The sequence below is a fragment of the Euprymna scolopes genome, chromosome 8 (assembly GCF_053919585.1).
Source record: "Euprymna scolopes isolate OS-2025 chromosome 8, ASM5391958v1, whole genome shotgun sequence".
NCBI classification, from domain to species: Eukaryota; Metazoa; Mollusca; class Cephalopoda; order Sepiida; family Sepiolidae; genus Euprymna; species Euprymna scolopes.
Genome location: NC_136489.1, coordinates 150773253 through 150798734, shown reverse-complemented (window position 1 = coordinate 150798734; position 25482 = coordinate 150773253). Strand labels below are relative to the sequence as shown.

Here is a 25482-nt window from a genome sequence, read left to right as displayed (position 1 = left end):
TTTAATTATATTTTCACCCCAAACAAGGCATATTGCCACTTTGTTGTAGGGGGCTACTATCAGGGACATAGGTATCAGGAGTACTGTGTAGGGAGTTGGGCAGCAAGATGTCGGTTCACATTGCACTTGAACTTCTACATGTCAGTACAGTTGGGGAAGCAGGGACCCGGCAGGAAATTCTAAAGTTTAGCTGTCCTGGGGAAGAAACTACTGGAGTAGAAGGCTCTCTTACATCTAAGGATCTCTACTGTGAAGGGGTGGGATTTAGCTGCTTGTCGGGTTTGTCAGGGTATTTACGTCGAGGGGGCACAAGTGCTTGTAGTTCGTTAGAACATTCACCGTTAAAGTACTTGTAGAAGAGGCAGAAGGGTGCAACATTTCGTCGATGGGACAGGGGCTGAAGTAAACTGACAATGACAGTTCAGGACCTATCAGATTGGCGACTATCTTTTGAACCTTGTCTAGGAGCGAGAGACTAGTGGTAGATGCACCAGCCCAAATATGACAACAATACTCCATACACGGGCGAATGGTGGCCTTATAGAGGTATAGGATACTTTCGGGCATTAGTATCTTTCTAGCACGGTAGAGAGAACCTACCTTTTTCGCAGCAGTCTTGGCGATACTCTCTATGTAATTGTTCCAACTCATGTTTCCTGAGAGCGTTAGGCTGAGGAGTTTAAAGGATGACAAAGCTGGAGACCCATGAAAGAGCAAAATGAAGAGATTTTTTTCCCCAGAACTGTAAAGTCTGGCCGAGTCATCATCAGTAAAGTCTGGCCGAGTCATCATCAGTAAGGTCTGGCCGAGTCATCATCAGTAAGGTCTGGCCGAGTCATCATCAGTAAAGTCTGGCCGAGTCATCATCAGTAAGGTCTGGCCGAGTCATCATCAGTAAGGTCTGGCCGAGTCATCATCAGTAAGGTCTGGCCGAGTCATCATCAGTAAAGTCTGGCCGAGTCATCATCAGTAAAGTCTGGCCGAGTCATCATCAGTAAGGTCTGGCCGAGTCATCATCAGTAAGGTCTGGCCGAGTCATCATCAGTAAGGTCTGGCCGAGTCATCATCAGTAAGGTCTGGCCGAGTCATCATCAGTAAGGTCTGGCCGAGTCATCATCAGTAAGGTCTGGCCGAGTCATCATCAGTAAGGTCTGGCCGAGTCATCATCAGTAAGGTCTGGCCGAGTCATCATCAGTAAGGTCTGGCCGAGTCATCATCAGTAAGGTCTGGCCGAGTCATCATCAGTAAGGTCTGGCCGAGTCATCATCAGTAAGGTCTGGCCGAGTCATCATCAGTAAGGTCTTGCCGAGTCATCATCAGTAAGGTCTGGCCGAGTCATCATCAGTAAGGTCTGGCCGAGTCATCATCAGTAAGGTCTGGCCGAGTCATCATCAGTAAGGTCTGGCCGAGTCATCATCAGTAAGGTCTGGCCGAGTCATCATCAGTAAGGTCTGGCCGAGTCATCATCAGTAAGGTCTGGCCGAGTCATCATCAGTAAGGTCTGGCCGAGTCATCATCAGTAAGGTCTGGCCGAGTCATCATCAGTAAGGTCTGGCCGAGTCATCATCAGTAAGGTCTGGCCGAGTCATCATCAGTAAGGTCTGGCCGAGTCATCATCAGTAAAGTCTGGCCGAGTCATCATCAGTAAGGTCTGGCCGAGTCATCATCAGTAAGGTCTGGCCGAGTCATCATCAGTAAGGTCTGGCCGAGTCATCATCAGTAAGGTCTGGCCGAGTCATCATCAGTAAGGTCTGGCCGAGTCATCATCAGTAAGGTCTGGCCGAGTCATCATCAGTAAGGTCTGGCCGAGTCATCATCAGTAAGGTCTGGCCGAGTCATCATCAGTAAGGTCTGGCCGAGTCATCATCAGTAAGGTCTGGCCGAGTCATCATCAGTAAGGTCTGGCCGAGTCATCATCAGTAAGGTCTGGCCGAGTCATCATCAGTAAGGTCTGGCCGAGTCATCATCAGTAAGGTCTGGCCGAGTCATCATCAGTAAAGTCTGGCCGAGTCATCATCAGTAAGGTCTGGCCGAGTCATCATCAGTAAGGTCTGGCCGAGTCATCATCAGTAAGGTCTGGCCGAGTCATCATCAGTAAGGTCTGGCCGAGTCATCATCAGTAAGGTCTGGCCGAGTCATCATCAGTAAGGTCTGGCCGAGTCATCATCAGTAAGGTCTGGCCGAGTCATCATCAGTAAGGTCTGGCCGAGTCATCATCAGTAAGGTCTGGCCGAGTCATCATCAGTAAGGTCTGGCCGAGTCATCATCAGTAAGGTCTGGCCGAGTCATCATCAGTAAGGTCTGGCCGAGTCATCATCAGTAAGGTCTTGCCGAGTCATCATCAGTAAGGTCTGGCCGTGTCATCATCAGTAAGGTCTGGCCGAGTCATCATCAGTAAGGTCTGGCCGAGTCATCATCAGTAAGGTCTGGCCGAGTCATCATCAGTAAGTCTGGCCGAGCAGACAAACAAACCTTGTCTTAAACCTTGTAGCGAAAATCGAATTAAGTTAAAAATCCTGCATCCAAAAGCATTAGTTTGTTTTTTTTAAAACCCAAGAGAAAACTCAAATTGTTTAACTTTTCTTTGCAGGAACTGTATTTGAAATTATTTTATGCAAATAATTATTTTATGCAAATAATTATTTTTACTAAGAAAATTATACCACTATCAGCCGGTCACTGAGGTGTGACCGACAGACGTGTTATAGTAAATGTCTTAAAGCGGTCTCATGAAGACATGAAGATGGGCCAGTCATTAGGGTCTGAGTAACAAGAAGAAAATCATACCTGAGATGTTGGATTTGGGTGTGGCTCCTTTCTTTTCTCAAGATGATCTCTTCACCCTGGTGGCATTCTGGTGGGAATCTTCATCTCTTTGTCCTCAGGGCCGCCTTTCGACTTCAGACATTTATGAAGGCATTCATGGCAGACAAGAAAAATGACACGCGACACAATTGTAATATACAAAGGTATAACTAACTATTTTATTTTACATTAGAGATACAATATATATTACAAAAAAAACAATTTACAATTAATTTTTACAATAGGCTTTTCAAAGCTAACTAACCTACCCTAACTAGTGTTGAGGGAGGGGGTGGCCCCCCCCTCATTTACGGAGAGACAGTCTATGCGTCCTCACATCATGGTGGTCGTGCAGGAAAAGAGACAGAAAGATAGCAAGGGGATTATGGGAAGGGGTTTCTTTGTATCTCTACGCTCATGGACAATTTACCACCCGTCCATGCTGCAGAGTGTGTTAGAAACAGTGGCACAAGGAAATAGTGCCACATCCCTCCCTATGCTATCCGAAATTTATGAGTATTCATAAATTTCAGAAGTCCCTAATTTTCCGTGAATGGTGCGTCAACCGGCCGTCAGCAATCAATGTCCCCATGCTCTACGTTCCATCAGGAACTCAGTGAAGCAAGTTATTTTTTCTACCAGGCTCCTGGTAGACTGGTATACTGCTTCAAATACCAGAGAGGGTAATCATCCTCGCCCTCCATCGAGGCAATGACCTCATGATTTCAGTTACTGGATTTACACTTTCTTAAGCAACCAGTATAATATTTTTTAACAAAGCCGGATTTTACGTGAGTTCATCACGCCGACCTATACGTTTTTTTTAATTTAGTCTGCATAACATTATTTCCGTAACTGGATTTACGCTCCCTTCAGCAACCAGTATAATGTATTTTAACCAAGTCGGAGTTACGTGACCTCATCACGCCGACCTATATGTATTCCAAGTTATTACTTCAGTTACTGGACTTACGCTCTCTTCAGCAACCAGTATAATGTATTTTAGATAAGTCGGGGTTACGTGACCTCATCACGCCGACCTATATGGATTTAGTAAAACCTTGGTCTTCAGAGGTTCTAATCCAATTAATTCTGTTAGAGCAAGGAGTCTGCCGCCGAGCGACCAATAAAAACTATCCACCACGGAATATTTATTAATTATATAAAGAATTAACTAAGAAGGGCACTCAGCCTTCATGAGTTAGAATACTCAATTAGGGGGGAAAAAATTTCCAAAAATAAACAATTCAGAAACCTGGTATACATTAAATCAATGAAATAGGGTGTTAACAATTTTTTTTCTTAAAAAGAAAACATTTTTAAAAAATCATTTCAGAGCACCTCGGTCACAATTAGAATTTGTTTACACAATGCAAACGCATTTCAGTCATTACATTCATAATTAACTTTTTCCCAAATTTCAGGGTACATTTAAAAAGTATATGTATTTTTTCAAAACTTGATTTACAAAAGATCATTAAAATTTAATTCCAAAATTTAAAAATTATTTCAAGTATTTTGGTTCATCGTTAAAATCAATTTATGTTAGTTAACTTCTTTCCAAAGTAAGTCATTTATTATTATAAAAAACAATCTTCTCAAAAGGTCATAAACTTCGAATAGACCCATTTTTCGTAATACAATTCAAAAATTATTCCAAACATTTGGTTCATTATTAAAATTAATCTTCCGAAAAGATCATAGAAAATTCATTTTGAATCAATTTACCCTTCACAATGAGATTCAGAGACATCCCAAAACTTTTTCATTTCGTAATTATTATTTTTAAAATTCAGTGTACATTTAAAGTTATTTAATTGATTCTTAAAAATCATTTCTTCTTTTAGACCATTATCCAGGTCATTTCGAATTCAGAAACTTTTCATGTTAATTAACTTTATTTTCCAAAGTAATTATTTTATCATTTAAAAGCAATTCTTTTCCTAAACTCACTCACAAGGATTATTTCGAATTAATAAACTCCCGCCACACCTGGGAGTTACATTAGTTAACGACCAGTTCTGTATAGTTAAAAGCTCGAAAAAATTAAAATTTCAATTAAAGAGAGATCTTTCTAGACTGAGGAAATCTTTTTTTTTTCTTAAGAATTAATTCAATTTTATGTATATACTCCTCAGTCAATATTTCAGGGACCCCTATCATACGGTCCAATTTCAAATAAACCTTCAAATAAAGAGTTCGCTCGAATAATTCTTCCTTAAAATCATCTAGAGTTTAGGAAAATCTCTTTCGTTAGTCAAACAATATTTCCCTAGAAATTATTAAAAATTCAGAGAATATTCGAAATGTAATAGCGTAATTTTTCTTTAAGAAAAACTATGAACATTTCGGAGAACTCTTAAAAAATTAACGTAATCATGTAACAGTTGGCTCTTCCAAACACTCGAAGACTTCAAAAAAGTACTTTAAGTGCTGTTTGAATAATCGTCTCAGTTTTTATTCTTTATAAAAACCAATTGAAGACATCATTTAATGTAATTTAACGAAGCATAAATAATTTTGTTATTTAAACCTGGTAGAAAAATTTAAAAAACTCCAAGTTAATTCGTTATTATATGCCCTCCTGCAATCAGCCATGGGGGTTTAGCTATACAATCATTAAAACGCAAGAGTAGAGAAAGAGAATGAGGGGAAAAAGAAGGGGATAGAGACAGAGCGATGCCATTACACACCCCACCACCCTCATGATATCATTACGTAATAACAAAAAAACTCTTCGATTTTAAAAGTCACTCTCTCGTCCCCAAAAAAGCTTGCAGAGGGTGAAAGAATGGTAGACAACACGAGAGGTGGTGAAAGAGAGGAAGAGAAACAGAGGCAGGTCGCATTGTTCCACCACCCATCCCTTAACAACCTCACAAACACCATGACGAGGTCATCTTAGCTTATCTTTCCCATGTGCGGCCATTGTTTTAAAAAATGAGTGACAGGTAGACATTAAACACCTCTACGAGTTCAAAAAAAAATAAAATAGAAAAAATCTTGTTTTTATCAATTTTGTAAGGCGCTCACACAAAGAAAACTTCGTATTCTGTAATCTAAATTTTTAGCGATAATATTTTTTCTTTCCCTTCTTTTCTTTTTTTAACAGACAAAAAAAATAAATAAAAAACATTATCAAATCAAAAAGTCCCCTTATGTTTCAGCGTAAATGGGTACCTAACCTGAAAAATAAACACATCAACTGTTCATGGAATAAAATGTAATGTAAAAGTTCTATTTTTTCAAATCTGAATCTAACACTTGCAAAGTCAAAAGAATTTTTTTTAAAAAGTCCTATATTTTTATAAACCTGAAATAAAGATCAGATAAAAAATGTTAGGTATCCTTTATTTTCTTTCCTTTTTTTTTTCTTTTTTAAATTTATTTTTCGAGCTTCGTGTTTGAAGGATTTTTTTCTTTTTCTTTCATGTAATAACAAGATGCATAGATATACACACATATCGATATATATCCGGAGAGAGACAGAAAGAGAGAAAGCGTGAGAGAGAAAGAGATATTGCATATTCTAGAGACACTTTTTTTCTCATCTCTGTTTTTTTTTGTGTGGGACACATTTCTTACTTTTTTTTCGAAGGGTTACTTTCAATACTCTTTTTTTTAAATCGATCTTTTGTAAACTGTTTTTTTTTTTTTGTAGGTGCCAGACAATTTTTTGTTCAGGTTTTGAGTTTTCTTTTTTGAGTGCGTTTTTTTTTTTTGTGCGCGTGTGTACTGGTCTGCCATTTTTTAAAAATTTTGCCAGAAATAATAGTTTTTTCCGTTTTTAAAGACCGTGGACCATTTTTTTTTTTTATTCGATTCGTCTAGTGGTCATTATTTTTGGTTGTGCCGTGGGTTTAAGGGTCGAAATTATTTCCATGCTGGGAAACAATATGTCTTGGTCATAGTGCATCATTTATACTGCGACACAGATGCGACGAGATCCGTCTGGTAATTAACCAGGGTCAATCCTGAGTCTTAAGGCAACATTTATACCACTATCAGCCGGTCACTGAGGTGTGACCGACAGACGTGTTATAGTAAATGTCTTAAAGCGGTCTCATGAAGACATGAAGATGGGCCAGTCATTAGGGTCTGAGTAACAAGAAGAAAATCATACCTGAGATGTTGGATTTGGGTGTGGCTCCTTTCTTTTCTCAAGATGATCTCTTCACCCTGGTGGCATTCTGGTGGGAATCTTCATCTCTTTGTCCTCAGGGCCGCCTTTCGACTTCAGACATTTATGAAGGCATTCATGGCAGACAAGAAAAATGACACGCGACACAATTGTAATATACAAAGGTATAACTAACTATTTTATTTTACATTAGAGATACAATATATATTACAAAAAAAACAATTTACAATTAATTTTTACAATAGGCTTTTCAAAGCTAACTAACCTACCCTAACTAGTGTTGAGGGAGGGGGTGGCCCCCCCCTCATTTACGGAGAGACAGTCTATGCGTCCTCACATCATGGTGGTCGTGCAGGAAAAGAGACAGAAAGATAGCAAGGGGATTATGGGAAGGGGTTTCTTTGTATCTCTACGCTCATGGACAATTTACCACCCGTCCATGCTGCAGAGTGTGTTAGAAACAGTGGCACAAGGAAATAGTGCCACAAAATGATCTTCGACGTTCTCATTAATTATTGATTTCCTATAATTTGAGAGTACCCCAGTTGATTCTAGACCTACCCTGAAATCTGATACTCAAGCAGTAGCCAAGAGAGGCACATATTAGTCATTACCAGACCACTTGTGGACGAAGAAAAAACTCAACCACAACATCTGACAACAAACGGCCAACCAATACGTTAAAGGTGTTGCCACACAGACTTAAGGGTTGTGTGTGTTTTATGCACTCTGGGCATCAGAGCGGTAAATCCAGTGACCAGTAAGCGTTTGATTACATTTTAAAAGGTTCATCACTGGACAAAGTTAAAGGTTCAACAATAGTGACTTAGGGTTGGTGCACATCTTGCCCGGGTGCACAACCTGCCCATAGAGGGATTACATTTATGGTGCCATTGTGCAGAATCATGTGTAGCCCCTCCTCCCCAGTTTATATTACATTTCCCTCTCTGTTACCTCCTATCCTGACTTTAAATATAATATAAACTGATATCTCGTTTGTCTCCTTGCATAGTCCCTTGTAAATGTGGTCCCAATTAGTACACCCTTACATCCAAGTGGCAATATGCCTTATTTAGAGTGAGTAATATATCTCTTGATTTTGATAGCTTCTCTTAATTTCCTCAAAAATGAAGCATAATAGGCTCCTGTAATTATGATACCCTTTGCCAGGAAATCTTTCATCACTACTCTGTCCTGGTCCCAGAAAACTATGAGTATGACCATCGTAAAATAAATAGGCCTGTCCACTGAAAAATGACATCATGCCTAAAGTACTATTTTTGAGCGATTATCGATACTCTGCAAGTTGACCATCTCACGTCGGCCATTTTTTCTTTTTTTAAGATTTTGCACTAGTGTTTCAAACTGAATAAACGCTTTAAAATAAGTTCAAACACAAAAAAAAAACTTATCCAGATAGGTAGAGGCCCTGTCGGTGGGGCATTAGAATACGCTGACTGCCCCCCTGCAGAGGGTAAAAGTCCTTCAATGGGGGTCCTGGATATGACCTTAAACTATATCCAGTGGTGAGGCCCCAGCTTGTGGGCTTTGGGGAGTGTGGAGCCACCCTTTAATTACCATTGCTCCCAGGTCCACTCTGACCTGGAGTGGTAGTACCTATTAGGGTCCCAACTATGGGTTAAATAGAAACCGACGTGAAAACAACAAATATATTCTATTAAAAAAATTTTTCTTCCGAATCTTTGGATTTGGCATTAAATAACCCAAAAAGGGTTGATATGCCGTAAAACAAGACCAACCAACCAACCAGATAGGTAGAAGAGTAACTTACCTTGCCTTTGGTAACATTTATTTATTATATATTTGTATTTTAGCCACTTTTTCGTTTTTGTTGTCTGTGCTAAAAAATGCTAGAAGAATAATTCAACATAATATTTGCTATGTAATATGACTGATAATTCAATGAAAACTTGTATTTATTACGATAACAGGTTTAGAAAAAATCTCATGTAAAAATTATTTGTTTGATAGTTGTAAATTAAAATCTTTTTTAGTTTTAAAACCTTTCTCTGGTAGACATATATGCTTTTTTTAGACACTGAGAAAATAATAATAATAATAATAATAATAATAATAATAATAATAATAATAATAGATTTTGCCACAGGTTGTTCTCAAAAAGAAATCTTTGATGTTTACCTGTGTAAAATCTCCTAGTGAGTTGATGATGATGATGATAATAATAATAATAATAATAATTAAATACACTTTTTAAAAAATATATAGATATTTCTTATTTTACTGTATTTCCACCAAAAGAAATTTCCTTTTTAATTGCGCATACCTAAATGAAAAATAATTCCTTGATTTTAGGAAAAGAAAATACAATTACTTTTGCACCGTTTTTTAGAATTCCTTCGCAATTTGGCTCAACGTAACCACTAGTCACATTTGAAAATTAAAAAAGGAAAAAAGTCATTTATCTTTTTCTAGTGATGATGTAGGGAAATTTAGGCAAAGAAAAGTTTATTTAGACACTGCGGAGTTACTTCCCTTTGGATAAAAAAAAGGACAGATATTTTGGCCTTGACAAGAAATGTAAGGTTTTACCCCGGTGAGAACATTGTCCCACTATGAGACAAAGTAGGACTTTAACCACTTCTAAGTGAGTACCAAATTATTGTTGTTCTGTATTGTGGTGTTACACGACTGTCATGTTTGTCAACTTGTAATAAAATGTGTATTTATGTACTTGCAAACTATCTGCATTTGTTAAGTATTTATCTTTGTAAGCATTTCTAGTTTCAGTGATTCAACTGACTATGAAACCCAATGATTTATATCTTTCAACGTCTGTGACATCAGCAGATCATGTGACTTTAGTGCAACCGCCTTCTAAAACTTATGTTACGGTGGTCTTGGCATAACTCTGCAGTGGAGGGCTACACCTTTGACTTCTTTGAAGGTGGTGAGTTCAAGTGCTTTGGAGCAATGATAAAGACAAGAAGTCTAATTCTAACATTAAATAACAATTTTATTGATAATCTTCGTTAGGTTTGCATAGAGAAAAGGTTAGGATTGGGAAGAGTTCCTGTGTAGAGACGCTGATAAATAATTATACAGGCCTGTTGAAATGGAAAGAGTTCATGCATATGTGTGTCTAATTTAGTAGTAAAAATATGCATCTAGACACAAAAAATTAGAGACAGTGCTGTAGGAAGAAGAGTTTATTTATGTATCATATTGAAATTCATTTGCCACGTTGGATTCATTGTTTCTCCATCTTAGTCAAACCCTTGGCCTGAAAGCCGGGATGGGTTGCATGGTGTCCTTAGAGAGAAGTTGGAGACAGATCCATGCCACATGGAGTTGTTGTCAGTCTAAGATCCGGGAAAAAAGAGAGAGGGGGAGAGCTACCGGTTCCTTTTTATAAACTCTGTCATGTAACTGGGAGCTGGTTTCTGATTGGACAAGCCGGAAAGGCAGTATATTCAAAATCTCGAGCCATGAGAATTCACCCCTGCTGATGTTCCTTACAGTTCTGTCTGCTACAGCTTCCACTGTATTGACTATGCTTTGGGTTCTGGATCATCGTGACAGATCCAGGTTTCATCCTGTGTAATTAGTTTTTGGAAAAAATTTGACTCCTCTTCTTGATACGTCTCCAAATTCATTCCGAAGCACTCAATGCATTCTTGCTTCTGCAAATAGTCATAAATGATAGTTTCCACAGACCCTGTATTAGTTTTGGGCTCTTGGCCGCATAGTCATGCCTCGATCTTCCAAAATGGCAGCATCAACTTGACTGACAGATCTCTCATAAATCACAGAAGAGGCGCATACTCACTACCAATGGGCATGCTAGAAAAATGGTCTCAGCTGAAAAAAAAAAATAAAAAACAATATAGCAAAAATAATGATACAAATTCAAAGTTTCGTACAAAATAAAACATTTCAATATTTTTTACCAGAAATCAAAAATCGGTTCTACTTACTACCCTGAACAAGTTGGACATGTTGAACTCTTTCTCCAGACAGCGACTTGAGATATTTGATGGGATCATTTAGTGTTGGGATGATTAATCAGAATTGGGAATCAGAAAAATCAGAACTTTTCGGGGTATCAGAATTGGAATCGGAAAAAATTATGCCTATTTTCTGATGCCAAAAACGATTCTTTTAATTTTCTTTTTTTTTTTTTTATTTGATTGTTTAAAGCAAAATCTTTTACTGCTGATAAATGAATATCTATTGATTTTAAACTACCAATAAAACAAATTGATAGATCATCCCCCACAAGTGTATTTTTACGTTTGAGAAAATAGCTGTACATTTAACATGTGTTTTTACAGTAATCATGTAAAAAATAAGATCTTTATGGAATTGGTAATTGTATCAGAATAGGAAAAAATATTAGAATCGTCCCATCACTAGTATTATTATAAATTTGGAAAAGAAGCAAAGAAATGCATCGGGCCATACATTTTCAATTCAAGAATACAACACTTTCCACAGCCAACAACAAAAATACATACGTTTAGCTGTTATAGTAGTTTATAAAAAATGCTAAAATAACTATAAAAAGAGAGAATATTACTGCATTTCATGATACGAAAATATGCTGAGACACATAGTCAAAAAATTATGATGATCGGTTAATTAGTTTAAGAGTTTAACCCAGACAGGCATATATAAAAACATACAACTGATTCAATATTATAGAGAGAAAAAAATGCAAAAAAGAAAATCAGTTATAGTCAGCTAACATACTTCATGATTTCCGGCATAGTGCTAACAGAAACGGTGATAAGACCAATCAGTTCCTTCACTTTTTTTCTCTCATGCGTATAAATTACATTATTTTGATTTCATAATTTTATTTTTTATACTTTCATAAGCATTTATTCTATAAATTGAAATAAAAAACTTATTTTTAAAAGTAAAAAAAAAAACATTACTTTTATAATTTCATAAGCGTATGTTTCTTATAAAATTTCAAACAAAACAAAATCTTTTCTTTCTTAAATTTTGTTATTAAAAGTGAAAATAATGACTTATTTTTATCTGTATAATTTTCTTAATTTTTATTGTATACTTTTCAATAATGTTCTTTTCTTATAGTTTATTATGATAAATCGCTTCACATACAGAAAAATCTGAAGAACAATAAAAGTGAAAGAAGTGATCTTCCGGTAGTGCTGAGCTGGAAATGAGGAAGTACATTAGCGGACAGAAAATCATAACAGATGACAATTTTCAAAAGTGTCCCCTTTATGCTCTAATACTACTCAGGTGGTCTAGAAATTTTGGGAATCTTTTTAAATTAGTCTCCAATACCTATGGTTTAAATTTCATGCCAATTGGCTTGTAATTGATATGGAATTAACAGTCAATTGAGTTATCTCCCCTTTGCAGATTAGCTGTTTAGATAGTTTAAAAGCTAGGTGACACTGACTGGCAGTCAATTTGCATAGGTAGTAGTGTTTTCAGTACAAAAACTGCATTTTATTTATTTATTTTTTTAATTGAAGAGTGTTTTATGAAACAAGTAAAAGAAGAAAAGCCTGACATTAGTGAGATTTGCATTTTTAGAGAGCGCATCACTTTTAATATCTCCAGAAATAAAAATAAATATGTGGTTATTTGAGTTTCAAAAAAGAAATTGTTTAAATACTTTCACAACCTCTAACATCTTGGATGTAGAGCTGCTGTCAAGTTAATTAGTAACTCTGTTTGAATCATCAAAAAGCGATATAAACATAAATAGGGTAGATATTTTTATCTTGGCAGGAGTTAATATGTTCACGAGCCTACATGTAGATAAAGTAGGTAACGGTGACTATTTGTTTACTATCATTGATCCATTTGCAATATTTAATTTTGGGGAGGGAGCATCACTTTTAATGTGATCATCAAAATAGTTATTCGATGCTCCAAAGATAAATTTTTTAAACAGTTTCCCAACCTCTAATGTCCTGGACGCCAAATTAATTCACAATGCTGTTTAAACTAATGAAAACAGAAATAGGGAAGATATATTTATCCTGACATTCAAGCTATGATCAAAAGCAGGATAGACAGAAAATAATCATCAAACCCTTCCCCTCTGTCGGAAATTTATCCTCTTTCAGATAAATTCGATGTGAAACTAATAGCCTGCAGAAAAAAAATAAAAGGATGAAATAAAATAGAGAGGTCTTGTTTCAAAAGGAATAAGAGATTTTATCTGTAATATAAATCTCACCCATCTGTTAAATGTATGTATTATGTATGTATGTTTGTATGTCTGCCTAAAACTTTCAACAGAGGTGGCAGAATTTCACGAGATCAGTATCGTTTTGAAGCTCGACCCTTCGGATGACAAATATCGAAAAATTTATTAAAAACATTAATTCCTTCACCTTCAATTGAGCACTTTCGCCGATATTTTCGAAAGTCATCTCCATCTTTTCGATTGTCTAGCCTTAATTTAAACCTTTGCCACTTCCGGTTTGGTGATGGACGCAACAGCAAAGATGTCACCTCTTTTTTTCACATTTTTTTCCTCCTTCGTGGTACTTTCTTTTTTTGCTCAACATACACCTCCAAACACCTGGGCAATGCTGGGCACCCAGGCTAGTTTACAATTTTGCAAATCTTTCCCTTTGTAGGCACAAAAATGCAAAAAATGCCAAGTTACACAAAATATAGCACAAAAAAGCAAACTACTCCACAAATGTAACCTCTTTCCCACAAAAGAGACATTCTGAGCCTGGTTCTGCTTTATCATTATTTTCATGGCAAGTGCTCACTGCTCATCTGACTTTCAATCTATGATCTCCCCTCACCAAACTTTCATCTAGCCAAAACCACTGTCAATAATTTCCCCCACTCTTGATCTGTGTCTAAACCTAAACGTAGATTCCATAAACAAATCTTCTTTCTTAGAACTGCACACCGTGGAACTCTAACCGTTTGCCTGTTTTCCAGCTGACTACAATTTGGTAGTCTTCAAGTCCAACGAAAAGAAGTTCTTGATGAGCCGTTCTCCTTAAGTAATCCAATTTACCAAATTTCCACTAACGATTACTACAATATTATCCCATTATACTGTATACTCAATCTTTATTCTCAAGTGGCCTCCGGGCCTTGACAAGTGGTGACTCCTATGTTAAAAAAAAAAAAAAAAAAAAAAAAATTGTAAACATCATCACAACAAACAACTACAGTTGGTGTCATTATCTTATTGATGATGTCAATGGATTAGAAATGACAGAATGATCGATCAGCTTTTACATAATGGCGGCTTTATTATTATTGTAAACAAAGGAAAACGTGCACCGGTAAGGGACGCAACTCGAGACAGTGAAAAATCTTATTAGTCCCTCATGCAACATCTTCCCTTTTCTCAATGACAAAACAGAACAAAAAAAAAAGTCTAAGAATGAAAACAGAATCTATAAAATATAATGATCTAGGCATTTATTAGGCTGACTATCCTCATACCTAACAGGGATTATTCTGTCCTTTCACTTATGTTGTGAAATCCCTGGATCTCACAGGATCTCTTACTATTCTTCCCGACCGTGTTGTCCGCAATCTTGGTTTTGTTGGGGATGGGGTCGGGTTTGGGCTTTCTCTTATTTCACCTTCATATTGAGGTGGTTCTGTGGTGCATATCTCTTCTGTACCCTGCCCTGCATTCTTGGGTAACTCTCTCTGCACTTCATATGGCTGGTGTATTACTGATGTGAGTGGTGGTGTCTCTGCAGTTTTCTTCAAATCTACTCTATTCCATCAATATAATTCCCATCCACTTTTATATGGTACTAGTGGAGGGTACCCAGCGATGCCCGGGTATCTTGAGGTAAATCAAAACTCCGGGGGGTGTTAAATAATAATAAAAAAATGTTTTGGTAGGTGAGTATGAGAATCGAACCCGTACCCTTGAGTTGGAAATTAATGTGTGAAAAAAAAAAGTGCTACATGGCGACAGACAACGTTAAGCAGGTTTGAATTTATTTATCTAACTATAAAAACAGGCGTGCACAATAAAATTAAGGTCAAATAGAAGTCACGCAGTTGTTTACCCAAATTTGACTGTATTTTTTCCCCAACAGTTGTTGGGGAAAGGGAAACCAGCTCCCAATTGTCCAGATTGAATAACAATTGTCTGATGTACAACATTGATCAAAGCTGATTGCTTCTGGACATTTCCCGGCGCAATGCCGACGACTTGTTAACTTTGAATTAGTTTCGCTTTTTATACGAAAAAGCCTCATCAACACGCGAGAAGCCAAAATAGCAATAATTTTGTAAAAGTCGACGTAAATAAATCTAGATGCGACGCGCTTTCCCAAATCGTACATATTATTATTTAGGACCCATATAAACAGTTGTAAGCTATCGTAACGACCCCGGAACCATGTGCGAGAAAAGCCTTTTGAAGACATACACAAAATGGTCACACACATTTTGCCTTTTATATATAGAGATGATCGCTCATCCAGTCTCCGCCCTACCACTGCTTTCCTCCACTCTTTTTGACCATTTATGTGTGGTTTCATTCGTACTACATCTCCAGGATACAATGGTTTCAGTGGTTTTACTTTGTGGTTGAAAGGATGTTCTTGCCTCCTGCGGTCTTGCTTCACCATTTTTCTTAGATTTTGGGGCAATTCTGGCTTGAGTAAATCCTCTCTGGTTGGGAGAAGTGTTTTTGTTCTCCTTGACATCAGCTGCTGAGCTGGTGATAAGAGACCTCTGCCTGGTGTATTCCTGTGATCCAACATTGCTAGTTATGGTTCAGCCTTATCTTCCATCGCTTTCTGGAAAAGGTTTTTTGCCATCTTTACTGCAGATTCCACCTTACCATTTGCCTTGCTATTGTACGGACTGATCAGTGTATGTGTAAAAAAAAGGTAGAAAATTCCTGACTACTAAACTGAGGCCCATTATCAGTTACCACCTGATCTGGTATTCCATGTCGTGCAAAATGGTGTTTCAGTTTAGTTATCACTGTCTTTGCTTGTGTATTGAAAAGATGATCAATTTCCCAAAAGTTGCTCATGCAATCAACTGTGCAGAGATAGTCTCTAACTGCAAACTTAAAGAGATCTATTCTCACTTTTACCCAGAGTCTGTCAGGAACTTCATGAACCCTTAATGGTTCTGCCGGATTGGCTACTTCATATTTTCTACATGTGGGGCATTTTGAAACGTTGTCCCTTATGTCACTGTTCATATTTGGCCAATACAAGCATTCTCTTGCTCTTCTGCAACATCCCTCTACTCCCAGGTGTGTGGAATCCAGCTTTTCTTTCAACACTCCCCACTGTGTCAGTGGGACCACTACCCGGTTTCCTCTGAAAATTAACCCATCTTGCACCATCATTTCACTCCGCATATTAAAATATGGTCTCACCTCTGAGTCAAGATGTATTTTGTCTTCTGGTCATCCTTCCAGAATTACTTGCTGCAACTGCTGCATGCTTCTGTTCCTTCGTGGCTGAGCGCAGTTCAAGTGCCTTCTCTCTGTTACAGGAATATATTCTGCTTCCTTGACATCATCTTCATTGTCCACATATTCACTGCCCAATCCATAGATATATGCTCTTGATAGCGTGTCTGCAAGGAATATTTTCTTACCTGGATGGTACAGAACTGTAGCATCATAAGCCTGTAGTCGCATCAGCATGTTTTGCAGTCGTTTTGAGTATTTCACCAATTCTTTTTTCATGATCGTTTTCAGTGGCCTATGATCAGTTAGTACTGTTATCTGTCGACCAAACGTATATTAGTGAAACTGTTCACATGCGTAGACTACTGCTAGTAGTTCCTTCTCAATCTGTGCATACCGAGTTTCTGTGTCGGTCAGTGCATGGCTGATATAGGCTAGGGGTTGACCCTTTTGCAGTAGTGCAGCCCCCATGCCCTTCTCACTTGCATCGCATTGAATGACCAAAGATTTGTTGGGATCATAATACCTTAATACCGGTGTCTCACTCACTAACTCTTTAATTTTTCCAAAAGCCTCTTTATGAATTTGGGAAGATATCCATAGCACATCTGCCTTCATTAAATTTCTAATTGGGGCCATCACATCAGATATGTGTGGTAGAAATTTTGCCAGTTAATTTACAAATCCAACCAATTGTTGCACTCCCTTCACATCTGTTGGGCACGGCATCTCTTTTATGGCTCTTACCTTCCCAGGATCAGGACTTAAACCATCACTGGTAATCATGTGTCCCAGGAAAGATATAGACGTTTGTCATAGGTTCAATTTTTCAGCATTCAATCGCATGCCATGATCACGACATCTCATGATCAATTGTGGCTTCTTCCATCGTTGCATCCTTCCCAATCACCAGAAGAACATCCGCTTTGTTAACCACCCTCTCTAAATCAGACACATTGTCAAAAAGGAGCAATCCCGAAAGGTAAAACTTTCCACCGGAACCTACCATATGGTGTAGAAAATGTTAAGTGACTGCTGGCTTTGTCTAATTTTACATGCCAAAATCCATCTCGTAATTCCAGGGTAGAAAATACTTTGCTGTCAGCCAGTTCTGGTAGTAAATCGTCCAGTGTAGCTAACTGAAAATGTTCCCTCTTCAAAGCTTTATTCAGTGGTCTTGGGTTTATGCATATCCATAGGCTTCCATTTTTCTTAACTACCAGTGCTAAAGCACTTACCCATGGTGTTGGCTCACTCACTGGATCAATAACATTCTTCTTAACCAGTTTTTCTAACTCGACTTTTAGCTTGTCCTTAAGTGCCACTGGTATTCTCCGTGTTGCTGCAACATTTGGTGTTACTCCTGGATCCACCTGCAAAAATACCTCTCTTGGTAATTGACCCAATTCTTCATTGAACGCATTTCTGAACTCATTGATAATGCTGTCTGAGTACTGACTGCTGGATTCATTCATTTGGGAAACTTTGGCGACCATTTTGAATTTGTCATTATTAATTGTGACAAGTTCCATTTTCTGGATTGCATTTGCTCCAAGTAAGGGATGGAAATCCTCTTTCACAATGACAAACTTGACTGCATATTTTTGCCCAGTTTTGGGGTTTATCATTTTTACTCGAGACTCTCCCAATGGCTTCACTTCTGCTCCATTCCACATAACAAGAATCTTATTTAAATGTTCCGGTGTTTTTTTCCAATCACGTGTTTCTCATTCAATATGTTCACGGACGCTCCACTATCGAGCTGAAAGGCAATTAGTTTTCCTTTCACCATCATTTCCGCTTTTATCACCTCTGGACTTACAGCATTCACCTTTTCCTTAATTGTTACGCTGTCTACATATCCATAGTCTGAACAACTACTACTTTCGTTTTCCTGCTCATAATGTTGGGTTTTGACAGTCTGCACCTTCTTTTTCCTTGATAGTTTGCATTTCACGGCAAAGTAGTTTTTTCTCTTACATTAAAAACAGATTTTACCAAATGCAGGACATAACTCTTTGCTCACTCCATGCCGTAATGCACACGCCCAGCAGTCTCTGTCAGATTGTGCCGATGTCTTTCTCCTGAGTTTACAATCAACCCTATTCACTCCTTCAAGCCTTAGGATTCTGGACTGGACTGTAGCATTTTCAGACAGGTTACAGATGTTAATACTTTTTTGTAAGTCTAACTGTCTTATTTTCAATAACTCAGCTTGTGTCTGGGGGTTGTGTATTCTCAGTACTACCTGATCTCTGAGTACTGATGAAACACAATTGTCACAAAAATGCACGTTTTTATCAACATCCGAAGTGCCATAATGAAGGATTCCACAGTCTCTGATTCTCCTTGCTTTCTAGAACAAAATATGTAACGCTCGTAGGTTTCGTTTGTTTCCCCTATAGCATATTTATCAAATGCCTGAATAATTTTGGTGGGTGTTCTTTCGTCCTTGGATGTTGAAAATTGAAACCCGTAGTAAACTTTCAGTGTGTCGTCTCCCAACGTATGAAGCAAAAGTGCCCCCTGATATTGTAATGACTGTTTTGTCAAACATGTAATAATGGCGTAGTTATACCATTTCAGTTTAAGCAACTTCCAATTCACCACTAAATTGTCTTCCATACATAGGGGAGCCGGAGGCCTTATGCCAGTCACTGGTCTGTTTGTTTCTTCCATGTCCGCTTCCGACATTTTTTTTTCTCGTTTATGTGATGCACGTATAAATTACAATTCGAAACAAGAACAATAAAGTTACTTATCTGTTTCTGCAAATAACTTTCCGCTTCTTACTCTTTTCTACATCTTACTTGGACTGTTTTCATCCCACCGCTGCCGCCATGTGTCATTATCTTATTGAGGATGTCAGTGGATTAGAAATGACAGAACGATCGGCTATTACATAATATCATTGTAAACAAAGCAAAACGTACACCGGTAAGGGACGCAACTCGAGACGGTGAAAATTCTTATTAGTCCCTCATGCAACTACAGTTGATGAAAAAATAAGTACAAATACTAAATCATGCTCACAATAAATTTGATAAATTTCAAGGAATGTACTCACAAAATTGAAGGTGGACAGTACATTTGCCTTTTTTTTTGTCAGTTTAAAGGCTTTGAAATCACTCCAAATTTATTTCCCTCAAAATATGTGCATACCAGTACCGCATATATAAAAGTTTAAAGAATTATTTGCCTCATTGCGACCGGACATTCTTTCTTTTTGCCAGGTTGTACTTCTAGAAGGAAAGGCTCAGGAATCCTTGTCCACAGCAGGCAATGAATCACACATCCAACCTCCTTGCTGCAGGATTCGAAAGAGGCAGCTTTTCACGCTGGAACCATTGATGTCATTTTCAATCAAATTAAAGGGTAGTTTCGTACAAACCCAAAATATACAAAACTAAGTTCAATAAAGGTACACAGAAAATAAAATATATGAACCAGAATAAAAATATAACAAATATGGGGATACACAATCGTTAGTACAAAAAAAATTCCAACACTTCTTCCACCTATAGACTTTTGATACACTTGTACTTAATTTGTAAATGATTTATATATTTTTATTCACGGATTAATAATTGAAAGTGTAGCATCCGTTTTGTCTCTAAAGGAGATGGGGAAGGGCTTATCCCAAGCATTAACTCCTCTTATTTTTGGAAAGGTGTGGATTTGTTGTCTGCCATCTTTCATGAGAGTGAAATGGATTTTCCCTTGCAGTAAAAAAAATTACGATGTACATATGTTACTCACCAAGTTGTCGTGAATATATATTCCAAAATCCATAATGATCGGTTGATAGTTTAACAAATACAAAATGTATTATGCAACTTTACATATAGAGTAGAACCCGGGGATACTGTGGCCCTAGGATACGGTTTTTTCAGGTTACAATGTGGAATGCGATGTTTTTCTGGACCCTGGTTACGGTATTTGTCCCGCCTTGTTATAATGTTATTTGATTATATACATGTGTATTATATACATGTGTATCATATGTGTATTTGCTTTCTTTGGGGTGACAACTTGATCGTTCCACCCTGTATACACACAATTTGAGGACTGGGCTTCATATATAGATGACGCCATTAACAAAAAAAAATCTATCCAATTTTTATAAAGTACTAACCTCCAAATGGCACATGTTAAAATGTGAGCCCAATATTTGAATTCATACGGAAACTAAGACATGTGCATGTGAGTATTATGCTCTTTCTAAACAGTTCACTTTGTGTAAGTAAAAAAAAAAAATACTCGAGCTGAGATCGAAACCAAAACCTAAAGACAGGGAGTCAAGTATAACTATTAAGCCAGCTTGACCTGATCTTTAAAAAGTGTTTTCAAACCTAGTTATTCTTAATATAATAAATCTGTCAAAAATCCGACGAACACACACACACACTAACACATTTTCGCTTTTATATATATATAGACTAGCGGGGGTGCCTGGTGTTGCCCGGGTGTTTGGAGGTGTGTGTTGAGAAAAAAAAAGTTGTAATGGGCAGATAGGCTCGAACACGAACCCTTGATGCAAAGGTGGAAAAGAAATTGTAAAAAAAAACCTAACATCATACCGCTTGGCCACTATGGTACAGGAAGTGAAAAGGGTTCTAATTTAACGATTAAAAAGTTAAATGACAGGTGTGTAAATTTAATGAGGCCAAACATCACGCCATAGGGGAATGAAATCTCACACTTAACTTTGCCTGCGAGGCAGTTTTTTTGGTTTTGTTTCCCCAAGATGTTGAGGGGAAAACCAGCTCCCCTTAAATAGGGGAGTGTCCAAATGAATAGCAATTGTCTTGTATGACGAGTTTTCCCCGCATTGATCAAAGCTCATTGCTTTCTGAACGCCCCTGGCAAGAAAGTGCCAGGTAGACGGCTTGGTTCGGATTTAGTTTCGCTTTTATACTGAAAAGCCAAACAAACACGCGGAGAATTAAAAATATCGCAAAAATAGCATGTAAAAGTCATTGAAATAAAAGATACACACGACCTCGTTTTGTGAAGTGTAGATATTATAATCTAGGTAGCATATAAAACGTTCTAAGAGTGACTCCCTTGAGTACCCCCCCCAAAAAGCCTTTGGCTGACATACAGAAAAAATGCACACACACTAACACACAGTTTGCCTTATATATAAACGGATGGTTTACAGCAATATGAAAACAGAATGCTCATGAAGATTTTTAGAGTTCTTGTAAAAACAAGGGGTTTCATTAGCTGAGACATTAGAGGAAGTCTAGATCGATTAATTAAGAGTTGTGAGTTTCAGGGGTAAGGAAAATCGTATTCAAAAGTTTTCTGCTCAATTGAATAAATTATAATTCATTGAAAGATGTTTATAAGAGTCAGTTTTCTTTTGATATCATTTTATTATTGGAGTTCAGTGAAAAAGATTTTAATATTCCAATGAATAATGTTTATGTAGATTGGCAGATGATAATGTGATGAGTGGTGTGTGTCTGTGTTCGTTAATGTTTGTGCGCATGAGTGGAAGGAAATGTTGCAAAAACGAGCGCCCACTGTAGGGCATCATTATGACACTGGTCCGTAGACTAGGGTCCACTGGTTTATTGAAAGAAAATCAGGCTTTTATTTTGAAAGACCCACTTCAAATAAATTCAGAAAGTTTTCTGATTGATCCAAAATATAATTATTTGTTTTTTTTTTTTTTAGGATAATGTATGCGCAAACGACATGCATACACACTTTTATGCATTTTGATTTTGTACGTCAATGTGTAAACATCGATGCTACAAAATTGCTGATTTCAGCTTTTGTCCAATGAAGAGTCGACGCCTAAAACAACACTCACTGTCGCTGCTATTTCAAGCAATAAGAAATATATTAGCATATTTCAATGCTTTTAATGTACTTGACATCGTTTCCAATATAAATAAAACCTTCATTTATTGTGAAGGTTATTTTCAAATAATTAATTTTGAAACATGTAAAAAACATAATTATCTGTTTTAGTTAGTTCTTTTACTACAAAAAAGTCAGACCATTTATTTATTTTTTTAATAAAAAAAAGTAGTGTGTAAAAACAGCAACGTTCTACATTTTAACTTTTAAAGATTTTTAAACATTTTCCCAAAAATCAAATTTATGTAATATAAAATGTAATGTAAGTTACAAGATTATTAAATTTTTTATATTATTTATCACACCCACCCTTCCTAAATTTCACACACCCTTCCTAAATTTCAAACTATGCTTTTGAAGGCCATTATGCATGAACATTATGAAGAAATTTGGGTAAAAAAAATATATTATTTAAGAATTTAGATTGAGGAATCAGTTTTGCATATAAGTTTAACATAAAATGATCGCTTGCTTTCAGGCCAAATAGCGTTTGAATGGCATCTAACCATTCTACTTAAAACTCAGACGTACAGTATTCTTCCTTTGGCGGGGGGGAGGGACATCTGAACTTAAGGTTAGTGATAAGATTAAGGGAGGAATTGGGGGGGGGGGTAATGTTGCTATCTAGACTTAGGATTTGTGGTAAGGTTATGAAGTTTTTAAATCTCCACACACACGCCACACACACACACACACACACGTGCACACACTCACAATTTATCATCTTTAGCTAAAAAATCTGGTTATATGCTTATTCAGATAGATGATCAGCCTGAAATCAGTGATAAACTTACGCTAATTTTATATGTCAACTGATCCCTCATTTTAAATTCTAAATTTTTTTTCTAACACGTAATCACCTAAAAAAAAAAAAAAAACCCTCATTTTTGAGTGAGTGAGATTTAACTAAGCGTAATTATCTAAAAATTTATCAACAAGATAGCGCAAAACCAATCAGTCAATCTGGAATAAAAGAACATAAAAAACGAATAACATGAATACATGGAGAATGCATTCCTACATTCCTTCCCCATCGGTGCTAAAGTTCTTTTAAAGGAAGTTTGTTGAATGGCTGTAAATTTTTCAATGCCCGTGCCGTGACATCTGCTGAACATTCGCCTTGGGTTTAACAGTGGGTACATCAGCTGTGTCAAAAACATAGTTCGAATATTCTTTAAAGTCTTCTGGTGTGCTTTAAAAAAATATGTCAACTATAGAATGTCATATTCCTTAGCACAAATGTATTTATCTAAAATAATTTTCATTTCCCCCCACCCACCTCCAAAAAAACTCGATTTCAATTTCTTAGAGAACATCTTTGCTTCATCACTGCTAAGAGAACAGTACAAAACTAATTAAAAAAAACAAACAAAATGACGAAATTATAGCATTAATAAAGGAACAAACGAAAAAATATTGAATTTCAAGTAAAACAAAGAGTACCTACGTAATTGTCATGTCGCAAATAGTAACATATCTAAAAATTGCAGAAAACAATAGGGTAGAAAAATAATTATTAATGAAAAACTGTTTTTAATAAAGTTTATATGGGGAATAAATTTTGTCCGACATTTTGAATTACGTTTGTCACGTGACAAACGAACCTAATTGTCTCCCCTGTCAACTTCTTGGCATTCGGGTCAAGATCAAAGTGTAGTTCTTGTTCTTCAGATCTACACTTCAATTTCTTGTTCTGTCAGTGGAGGAGAAATCCTTCACGACTGAGACAATTTTTATTTTTGTTCCTTTTCTCCACATTAAAAAAAAAAACGACCCTGGTGTCTAACTCTGTCACGTGGGGAGGCATTGTAAATAGGAACTTATCTCTTATTTTTATTTTATTTATTTGTTTATTTATTTATTTTAGTGAGCATAATATAGTGATTTCTATTTCTTTCACAGATTTCTTTTTTTATTAATAATTATTTTTCTACATTTTTTTCGTAATTTTTGAATATGCTACTATTTGAGACCTGACAATTACATAGGTACCATTTGTTTCACCTAAAATTCAATATTTTTAACGTTTGTATAAAATAGAAGCGCCAACTTTTCCATTTGGCATTTTTATAGTCATTTTTTTGTTTCTAAAAATGTGACTTCAGTGTTCAATTTGGCCTTTTTTTTTTGTCTTTTTTCATGACAAATTTGGCTTTTACATTTATTAATATGGGCTAATAACCCTACGCCCCCTCCCACTCCCCCCTCGCACACGGTAAAAGACCTAATTTAACGCCTTCCTGAAGAAAAATCAGTAGAAAACAGAAAAATCGGACGATTTCAAATAAGGCAAGTACTATTTTCTTTTGGCCGATCTATTTTTTCTTTCGTGCGTAGGTAGAAGGGTAACTTATCTTGCCTTTGGTAGCATTTATTTATTATATATTTTTGTTTCTTTACCACTTTTTTGGTTTGTTGTCTACACTAATAAATGCATGTTTGGTCGTGGAGTCTACTTATAGTTGTTCTTAGGTAACGTTTGCCCTAATTCCACGTTGTGTGTGCGGCACAACGGGGAATTAGGGCAAATGTTACCTTTTAATTATAACAAAAACATCGAGCACTTTAGTGTAGTTAGTAACAAATGATTAAAAGAAAAAAAAAAAAAATACCCAGCCAGACATGCTATTTATTTATTTTTTAATACTCAAAATTAGGACATTCTGATTTGGAACTTTCTGTGAAATATTTTTGGGTGTTTGTTAAGCTAGTTTTTTTTTTTTTTTTTTTTTTTTTTTTTTTTTTACATGTGTTTATATGTTTATTACTTATATGTTTATAAGTAAAACCACCAACACTTAATTATTTAACTGTCATGTCGAAAATAGTAATATATCCCAAAATTACGAAAATTCATTGAGTAAGAAATTATAGTTAAAAAGTAATTTTGGTACTCATGCCATGCATGCACTTGCACTGGGTTTGTATTACTGTACAGTGTACACATAGATTCGAAAAAGTTGTCCAAAAACAAATATATAACAAATAAACGTTATCAAAGGCAAGATAAGTTACTTTTCTGTCAAACTGGATATATTTTTGGTTATCCTTTACGGAGATGGTCCCGACGTCCGCCTCGTTCTGAGTTCGGGGAGAGGCCGTCTGACGTAGGCGGTGTCGAGGCAGAAAATTACCCTAACCCTAAAATATGCGATATGTCCCAGACAGATGGTTTTATAAATATTGTGAAACAAATCACAGAATTTTACAGGGTTAACTAACCACGTGGAACTATTCTAATCATGTGGACTGTTTTTTTTTT

General features: G+C 36.6%; 1 protein-coding gene and 1 long non-coding RNA gene across 3 annotated transcripts in view; one reads left to right on the top strand and one right to left on the bottom strand.

Moving 5' to 3' along the window:
* LOC145283836 (enoyl-[acyl-carrier-protein] reductase [NADPH] FabL-like) overlaps positions 1-25482 on the top strand; it is a 63172-nt gene that overhangs the window by 18499 nt on the left and 19191 nt on the right. The window contains exon 1 of one of the 2 annotated variants that reach the window (XM_080132933.1): positions 24375-24509. The exons of the other annotated variant lie outside the window; for it this stretch is intronic. The gene's annotated coding sequence lies outside the window, so the exon portion shown is untranslated. Of the gene's footprint in view, positions 1-24374; positions 24510-25482 lie in introns of those variants that run through there. 2 annotated transcript variants of the gene reach the window in all.
* On the bottom strand, positions 9924-25331 carry LOC145283837 (uncharacterized). Its single transcript, XR_013868766.1, has 2 exons — positions 25236-25331; positions 9924-10786 (listed from the first exon to the last, which is right to left on the bottom strand). It is a non-coding gene; the product is annotated as an uncharacterized LOC145283837 (long non-coding RNA).